This window comes from Equus caballus, chromosome 5 (genome assembly GCF_041296265.1).
Source record: "Equus caballus isolate H_3958 breed thoroughbred chromosome 5, TB-T2T, whole genome shotgun sequence".
NCBI classification, from domain to species: domain Eukaryota; kingdom Metazoa; phylum Chordata; class Mammalia; order Perissodactyla; family Equidae; genus Equus; species Equus caballus.
Genome location: NC_091688.1, coordinates 73,079,333 through 73,086,545, shown reverse-complemented (window position 1 = coordinate 73,086,545; position 7,213 = coordinate 73,079,333).

The window sequence follows — 7,213 nt, the reverse complement described above, 5'->3', positions numbered from 1 at the left end:
AAATTTCATGCAAACCAAAACCACAATGAGATATCACCTCATGCCCATCAGAATAGCTATCATTAAAAAGACAAGAATTAAGTGTTGGAGAGGATATGGAGAAAAGGGAATCTTCCTACAGTGCTGGTGAGAATGTAAATCGGTACAGCTACTATGGAAAACAGTATGGATATTCCTCAAAAAAATAAAAATAGCACTGCTGTATCATCTAGCTATTCTACTTCTGGATATTTATCCAAAGAACACAAAAACACTAATTTGAAAAGATATTGCACTCCTATGCTCATTGCAGCATTATTTAAAGACAACCTAAGTGTCCATCAACAGAAGAATGGATAAAGAAGATGTGGTGTATATATACAATGGAATACTACTCAGCCATAACATAAGATGAAATTTTGCCGTTTGTAACAACATGGATGGACCTTGAGGATATTATACTAAGCAAAATAAGTCAGATGGAGAAAGATAAACACCATATGATTTCACTCATATGTGGAAGATAAAAAACAAACACATAGATACAGAGGACAGAATGGTGGTTACCAGAGGGGAAGGGGGTAGGGAGGGAGGATTAAAGGGATAAAGGGAGACATTTATATGGTAACAGATGGAGACTAGACCTTTGATGGTGAACATGATGTAGTCTATACAGAAGTTGAAATATAATGAGGTACACCTGAAATTTATATGATGTTATAAACCAATGTTACCTCAATAAAAATAGTTAAAAATGAAAAGTAAATTTCAAAAGGATTATAGATTAAAATTTTAAAATTAAAACAATCAAAATTAAGAAAAAACATAATGGATTTCTTTGTTGCAAGAGGCAAAGATTTTTTAATCAGGACACAGACAGCATTAATTTTACATAAAGGAAAAAATGACAAATTGGATAATATTTGATTAAATATGTAAGTTTTCCTCCATTAGAGTTAAGAATGTCCTCTGATCAACAACCATTAATAGAATCAAAACCAAGACACAGTGGTAAAATTTACATATAGATATATGTATATACTAATATATGTGTATATGTGTGTATATATCTGACAATAGACTTTTATCTAAATATACTAAGAACATCTTCAAATCAATAAGAAGAAAACAGTCCAGGAGAAAAATAGGCAAATGAAAATAGGCAAATGATTTGAATAGACAGTTCACAAAGTGGACATCCAAATGGTGAATGAATATGATAAAAAGTGCTCAATCTCGTTGAGCATCAAGTTAGTACAAATTAAAACCAGACTAAGATAGCACTACTCACCTACCAGAATGGATAAAATGAAAAATACAGATAATGCTGGTATTGGTGACGATGTGGTACAACTGAAACCTCATGTAGTGCTAGTGAAAATATGAACTGGCACAACTACTTTGGACAATGGTTGGACAGTATCTACTAGAGCTGCATTTATGCACTGCCAGCAGTTCCACTCCAAGGTATACAGCCAACAGAAATGAGTAGATATATTCACCAAAAACCAAAAAAAGTTCTAAAGATCACAGCAACACTGTTCACTTTAGTCAAAAGCTGGAAACAACCTAAGTATTTATCAATAGCAGAACGGGCAATTCAATTGTGGTGTATTAATACAATTTAATACTATAAAGTGATGAAAAAAACCAAATTATTGCTACATGCACCAACATGCATAATACTCAAAGATACAATGTTGCGTAAAAGAAACTAGATACAAAATAATAGATACTGCATGATTATATTATATAAAATTCAAATGCAGGCAAAACTTTTCTATGAATTTAGAAGTCAGATTAGTACCTTTGGGGTTATTAATTCCTTGGAGTACATCTGGGATGCTGATAATGTTCTAGTTCTTGGTCTAGAAGCTGGTTATACAGCATGTTTACTTCGTAAAACTTCAGCAAGCTGGATACTTATGACTTTATGCTTCTGTTTTATGTATTATGTGTCAATCAAAAGATTACTTAAAACTTGCAAAAAAAAATTTCTCAGAAATTTATTCCACCAAAGATTTGAAAACATACTGTATTCCATAAACTTTAAATAAATAATTAGCTATTTAATTCTTACAGAATTTTTTTGTGTATTATGTGAATTTAAATTAATGTTATATCATTGCTATCATTATAGCACTTATTCATGAATCTTTGCTGTTTGAATATATACTTTAATATATTTTAATCATTTTCTATAAAAGGGTTTTCTATTATGTTCCATAGTTGTTTATTTCCAGTTTTGTTCAATATCTCCTTGTTTTATTACTGGTTCATTTAAAAATATATTTAAATTCTTTCAGGTTACTCTTTCATCATTCTTCTTTTCATAAGATTCATTTATATTCTTGTGTGTTTATTTTTTCATATGGATTTTATCCATGCTGTTTAAATGATTCTTTATCCTCAGTTATCTTCTATAAAGGAAATGATAAATGATCAGAATCAGAATTTGATCCAATCATATTGGTGTCATAGAAAGTAAACACTGATATGGATAGTGGACTGGAGGGCAGAAAGACTAAGTATGGAGACAAATTTTAATATTAAAGAGAAGATGTGACTAGGACTTCAAATAAGCCTGAAGGCAGCAGGAATAAAGAAGTAGTGAACAGCCTGAGAGATGGTCATGAAGTATAATTGGTGATCAACTAAATGTGGGGACCTTAGAGGGGTGGGAATAGACAAGAAAAATTCTACCTTGAATATTTGGTAGATTGTGATATTAAAAGCTTTAGATTTTAAATAGAAGAAGAGGTTTGGGCTCTAAGATAACTTTAGAGAATTTACCTCTAAATTGCTTGCAAGATGCCCAAACGGAAGAGAGTTCATTCAGACAAAGATTTGAGGGTCATCAGAATGTATGGATAAGAAAAATGATTGGAATGACCTTTTTTTTGCAAAAAGAAAAGAATATGATCCTACAAAACAGTCAGGGCCAGCCCCAGTAGCCTACTGGTTAAGTTTGGCATGCTCCACTTTGGTGGCCAGGTTCAGTTCCTGGGTGCTGACCTACACTACTCATCTGTCAGTGGACATGCTGTGGTGGCAGCTCACATGAAAAAAAAAAAAGAGGAAGATTGGCAACAGATGTTAACTCAGGGTGAATCTCCCTCAGCAAAAAAAAAAAAAAAAAGTCAAATTTAAGAGTTGGGTGAAGTCTGAACTGGCTGCTACCTGCAGGGCCAAGGTAAATTCTTCCATTTCAGTGACTCCAGGAATGATCTGAAAAGCTTCTCCAACTAGGGCCCAGCTTCCTGGTCTGTTGCCTTGGTCCCAGTTTTAGCATTTCAGTCCATCTTCCTAAGATAGAGGTGTAGACAGATTGTTTTGTTTGATCCCACACTTGCCCTTGGATCTTGACTTTCTCTACTCCATGTTTTACAGTCTGTGAATAAATTCCACCCAGCTCCTATGATCAGGTCTATCTACCAGAACTCCAACCCAGGAATGGCCCTCAGAGCTCCTCCTTAACTGGGAAGGGAACATATAAGGCTTCAGTGAAGCAGGCAGAAAACTATCAGAGAAGAAAAGAACAATATTGATTATCTGGCCACCATTTTTCTAATTGTCCTGTCACTTTTGTATCACTAACAGTTTTTCCCAAATTGGTGAAAATTAATTCTAGATACACTAACTCATTGCTTTCATGGCATCCTTCTGGGCATGCATTTATTATTAATATAATTAACATGTTTTCATATACTCTGCTTTGAGAGAAGATTCAAGGAGTTTAAGTTCCTCTTTAACACTGTGCCCTGCCTTCTTGGTAGTCTTGTAATGTTTATCAGGAGAGTGTCCTCAGAGTTCTTGACAGAATCGTCCAATGATTTGACTTCTTTTGTCCCCTTCCCTTGTTTCCCTATTCTCTGTTCCTTCCTCAAGTCTGAAGATTTCCATATGTGTGTGGAGTATCTTCTTGATATATAATGCTGTTCCCATCCCCCTCCCACTAAGCCTATTGTTAAATATATTTACTTCTCTTTTCTCTCTTTCAATATTAAGTTCTATCCTCAAGTTGTATCTAGAAAACTTCTTTTGGTTAACATTTCAAAGTAACTTTTGTATTAAATATATACCGTATACAGGGTCTGTTTTATTTTTACATTTTTACAGTGCCTTAACTTCATAGCCTTCTCAGAGTTTCAAGTAGAATTGTGAGAAATTTCATTATCTAATTGACATTTTTCTGCATGATGGACCACTCATAAGTAGAATCAATTTTAGAAATTACACAACAAATCCATTCTCACTGCATTTAGGAGGGGTTAAAAATATATTTTTTATTCTAAAAGTATTTGTGAAGGGATAAATGTTAAAAAGATCAATTCCATAATAAGCGAAAAATGTTTGACATCTGGTTAGTGGGAGGGGGGATGAAAATAAGAAACAACTAGAGATGACATAATTTCTGAATTCTTACAAGCTTTAAATATTGTAAACCTAGCATCATGGCATCTTTTCTCCCTGAATTTCTGTTACTCTCTCCCTGCACTTTTTATTCCTGAAATCCTTTAATTATAACCCTGGCCAGCTGCTGCAGTGGGGACTGGAAATATGATTTGCTAAAACTCTCTAAGTTTTTCAGTTTCCTACAACTCACTACCTCCTATCACTTTGGACTTGCACCTCAGCTTTCAGAGAAAAAGTGGGGACACGTACTCAAATGAGATTGAGTGCAAGTCGATCCAAGGGGTGCAGGGATGGATGACACTGGGCTCAGTTATGCACCACCTGAGTTCTGCTCAAAACCACCTACATCGCCAGGGTCAGCCACTTGCCTCTCTGGTGATGGGGTGGAGGGAGAGAGGTTCTATCATCTTCTACGGCTGTGAATCCCCAGACACTGCCCCTGGTACTGCCACCTCCAACACCACAATTTTAGAATCCCCCACACGTTGCACTGACGGACAAAGACACTGCATCTGCCCATTGGCTGTCGTGGATGTCTGGAGGCTGTGATTTCCCCAACATATACCTGGAGGGGACAAATAATCATGAGCCAGAAGTTTGGGGAGTTAATGCTGCATGGGACAGACTATAACCAGTAAAAGATAGGAAACAAAAGGAGCCAGCAAATAAACTGTTTGTCTTTCCTTCCCCCAGTGGTCTGTTCCAAGCCACAACAGTTTCATATAGCCCTTCTGGAGATTTCCTGCAACAATTAACAACCAACCGTGATGCAAAGCTGTGACCAGCTCAGGAATATACTCTCTATCAGTCACAGTTTTTCCTTCACTCCTAATTTCTTGGGATTACAGCTCCAGGAAAGCTGTAGCACACAAACTTTTGCCTCAAGGTCTGTTTTCTGGGGAAGCTTACTTAAAACATAGACCAAATATCAGCTAAAAAGGCATTTTTAGATTCCGTCTTCTAAATTGCCACTACTAAAACATAAGGACATGGAAAAGTTGAAAGAAGTGTAGAAAAATATATAGCAGGCAAATATTAATTTTAAAATTCTACTATAGTTCTAGTAAAGACAGATAAAATAAACTTTAATAAACAAAACAGCATAATTAGGAATAAAGTGGCTAAATACATAATGACAAAAGTGAATTCATCAGAAAGATTTCATAATTCTTAAGTTGTGTGCGCTTAGTAAAACATCTTCAAAATATATACAGCAAAAATGGTTGAAACAACAAAAAAGTGACAAATCCCCAATCATACTGAAAGACTTCCATTCACCTCTTTACATTAAGCAGAAAGAAACTGAAAAATAGAAACAATTTGAGCACAAAATTAACATACTTCTAGTAGCAATAAAAGAACTGGAAAAAACCCAAAATATTCTTTGATAAGTGACTAAATTAAAAGTTTGCTGTATCATCACTTAGTGGAATATCGTGTAGCCAGGAAAATGAGCAAATTACAGCTACATGCAACAACATGATGAGTCTAACATAGCCTTGAATGAAAAATCAAGTTTCAGACCACACAGACAACGACACCATATTATAAACCTTAAAATCTAGAGATAGATGCATTTATGATGGAAACTATCTGAAAAAGCAAAGGAACAATAAACCCAAATTTCAGGATATTGCTTACCTTTTGGGACTGGCAGAGGGATGGAATTTGGAGGAAAGCATAGTTATAGCCTCAGTAGTATGAGTAATATTCTACCTCCTGTGATGGTTGGAGGGTTCATGACTTTTATTTTCATGCTTTATGATTTTTATGTATCAAATATTTTTATTGATATATCCCAAATTTTTATATATAAATTTTATATGTAAATATTATATAATAAATTAATATATAAAATTTAAAAATTAGTTTTAAAGATCATGTTTATTAAGTAGAGCAAGGTATACCATTATACTGATAAAATTATTTAGGAGAATGAGTTTTAACAATTTCATTACTAAGTTTTATTCACTGTAGATCTGAATTTTGGTCTACTCACAAGAGATCCTACTTTACTATTCTGAGTTTCCTAGAGTCTCAAAGTCAACAAAATAGTAATTTTTATTTGTATTATTGATTGATTGATTGATTGATTGATTTTGATGAGGAAGATTGGCCCTGAGGTAACATCTATTGCCAATCTTTCTCTTATTGCTGAAGGAAGATTGTCATTGAGCTAACATCTGTACCAATCTTCCTCTATTTTGTATGTGGGATGCTGCCACAGCATGGCTTGATGAGTGGTGTGTAGGTCCACACCCAGGATTTGAACCAGCGAACCTCCGGCCGCCAAAGTGGAGTGCACGAACTTAACCACCATGCCACCAGGCGACCCCGAAAATAGTAATTTTTTAAGTGATAAACTGATTCAACTTAGTGGTCTGCTTTCCAATTTGCTTCACTGTTTTTTCAATATAGAAAGGCTACATGGTATGTCCAGGAAAAGCTGACGTTTTATCTAATTGTGTTCAGTAGTGTAACTGTAACATTGAAACTACCAGTGAACGTGTCAAAAATTCCTTAATGTAGAGGAATATCAGCATTGCTTGACGTCATTTAAATGTTCTTCCTCAAATTGCCATATGCTGTATATATATATATGTATATATGTATATATATATATATATATATATATATAGTGCTTTATACCTCCACTCTCATATCTGCAAACACAGAGCTTTAATATAAGTGATAAGCGTAGAGAACACCAAGACGATGTGCCAGTCTGTTCATTTTATTGCTACCTGCAGCCGAAGGTCCATATATAGCCTAGATCTTAAATATGCATGCATGCACACATGCGTTAAGAGATATCATA